Source organism: Echinops telfairi, unplaced genomic scaffold (genome assembly GCF_000313985.2).
Source record: "Echinops telfairi isolate 266 unplaced genomic scaffold, ASM31398v2 ScPeMD7_20;HRSCAF=75, whole genome shotgun sequence".
NCBI classification, from domain to species: Eukaryota; Metazoa; Chordata; class Mammalia; order Afrosoricida; family Tenrecidae; genus Echinops; species Echinops telfairi.
Window position 1 is genome coordinate 6,893,910 of NW_022103917.1, and position 3,064 is coordinate 6,896,973.

The following is a 3,064-nucleotide window of genomic DNA, read 5'->3' on the forward strand; positions in this document are numbered from 1 at the left end:
AACAACATCAATCCACTGACGAAGAACAAATTAATATATACCAAGCAAGAAAAACTTGTGTTTTCCAGTCTAGCCTGTTGGGGCACCATGCCCAGTCTCCAATGTCCACCCTCATCATTCCCTGGGGATCTTTCTACTCCCCTCCCCTGGCACTTAAACTTTATATAAAACTCTCTTATACATATGAGTTTCTGTGGATTTCTTTCTCTAATGTACCTAGACTAACACAGCTGCTAACCAAAAGGTTGGTAGTTCATACCCACAAGCCACCCTATCAGAAAAAGATAAGGCTGTCTGCACTTATAAAGGTTTATAAAGAAGCACACCAGCTTGTGTGGTCCAAAGATGACCATTACAAAACTCGTTCATGGTGCAAAAAAAGCATCAGAGCAAAAATTATGAGCATCCAATTTGTGGAGGGTTATAGGTCACAGTGAGAGCCCAAAATCCATCTGCAGAGTATCTGGTCAGACTGAACCACTGGCAGGTCCGCTCTAGCTTCAGGCAAAAGTCATGATCAGCCTTTTTATTAGACAGAGGCGATTGTAAGCTGGATTAGGCTGGATCAACCTTGTTACTTGGCCTGTTGACCACCCTACAGACGTGACCTGAATTTGTTCCGGGTGCAAGTAACTCTTACTGGTTCCATGACAGAAGTTTCTTCCTGGCTTATTGAATGCCATTGGGGTTCTTTTCCTTCATGTGCATTATTAGTATTTTTGTCTGTGTACTATTATGTTGTTAGCCTTACCACCTTAGCGCGATTTTGTTTTCTATTGTTTCCCGTTGCGTTTCTCTACTGTGATGCATAGGAGGAGTGGATGCATACTGATAATAACGAATACAAGGGGAGATAGGGGATACACGGGTTCGGGGGAGATAGGTAAGGCCAGGGAATTTTGGAAGCAACTAATGAAAACTGGAAGGGGTAGGGAGCACTAGAACGGATGTGGTTGCATGAATCATCATAAAGGCAATTTGACCATGGGGAAGGGGGAATCCTCCAAAATTGATGTGGAGGTGATTATACAATTCACCATGATATGATTGAATGCCTGAACTATTGAATTATATAATATGTAAATTAATTTTGAATAAAACTGCTAAAACAACGACAACTGATACAGTACGGGGGGGGGGGAAGACTTATAGTCTTTGAAAACTCTAACCCAATGTAGGATTGCTGTGAATCTTAACCAACTCCACGGGAGTCGATATTTTGGTATAGAGTGGTCCCTAGCAAACTCTGGTGCCAGACAGCCTGGGATAGAATGACAGTTTCACCACTTATCAGCTGGTGACTTTGGATCCATGACTTAACCCCTGTGGCTTCTCGAACTGTAAAATCAGTAAACTGATAGCTTCCTTATACAGTGGTTGGGAGAGCTAAATACTTAACACACACAATGTGCTTACAGTATTGCTTTGAACGTATAGGCTACTAATGATGTGGATGTTATTTTTTTCTGTCAAAACCGTTTATTTTTCCATGTCTAAATAACTTCTTTGTGGCTACTTCTATAAGGATGGCTTAGATATTTACCCTTTACTTCCAACAAGCTTGCAATCACCACCCTGCTTTATTAAGATTCCTTCCGATGTATATTTTTGTACTTCGCCTTCCAATCAAATTACCTCCCAATTCAAAACCATTTCTTTCGTTAAACATAATATTTTATTCCATTCATGATACTTGAACTCCTGTGACCCGTTCAAATAGATTTCCCACAAATTCCTTACACTGGCATTTCTCTTAAGCAGACACGCTCAAGAGCATACCTGCTTTCCAATTCTACCTGCAAATAGCAAAACAATATCAACTGGCAGAGATAATTACCCACTTGTGAAATGAAGTGTTATTTCTTCCTGCTGCAATGCCACGCAATAGAAATGTCACTCTGAGTCAGGTTATATTAAGTAGTTTCATGTCACATGACACAGTATGAACTGACACATGCTGTTTCTGGATTAGATCAGGGCCACAAATCTAAAGGAACACTTTTGTTCAGAAGCAAGTACTTGTGACCGTAAGTAACAAACCTACTATTCTTATATAGTTAGTTACGTCCGTGTTCTTTTTGGTTGGTTGGTTGCTATGTTGAGGAAGTAAGGGTGTTGAACTTGATTGTGTCATTTAACCCACATCTCTAATGTCAATTGTTAGCTGGGTACCTGTCTTTGCATGACAATAGGGGAAACACATGCAGAGTGAGAAACTAAGGTCTGGGACTTGTCCTCTCTTTGGCATTGACAAAGACTTAGAGCTCATTCCTTTCTCATTATTGACCTTAGGTTCTCCACTTCAAAAATGAGGGTCATAGATCACTGTTCACAAAATTTCACTCAGCTTTAAAATGCCAAGATATTATCAAACAATTTAACAATCCAGTGTAAGTGTCCATAAGTGCCTAAAGGCCAACTACCTCAGATTTAGCCCCCTTGCCATTTTATCTTTGTACCTGAAGTCTCAATTGTGTATGCTTTTAATTCTGCTTTAGCTCCCTAAGCAGCTCCACTGACCACATTATAATTAGCTTAATGTCCTTTACTAGTTCCAATTATTACATAATGACTACAAAACCAAAATCAGGACGTTCTTTCACAAGGTAAGTAACCTATGCGAGAAAGAGTTTCAACAAGGCACGACAGAAAGACTAAAGACAAATTACAAATAATTATTGAGGTTTTCCTGTGTGAGAAATATATTTTCAGTTATATGTGAAATGTAACTTACTTATTTTACTTTGTTGCTCTGGACAAAAGTTACCTAATGCATGTTACGTGTAAATGCAGGTACTTGAAAATGTTCATCTGAAATGAGGCAGACTATGATTGGCAGGAAAGAGAACAAAGGGGAAGAAAAGATCTGGGCTGAGGAAGATGGCTTTGGGATAGGATCAGGAATGCTCCTTTCTCTGCCCTATTTTGCTCACATAGCACCCTCAAGGGGACTTGAAAGATGCCAAGACAGATGCCAAGTACCATTAGAATAGTGGGTTTTTTAGAGGAAAGAGCTGGGAGGCAAAGGATATTTATAGAGCTCTAGATAAAGACATGTACATAT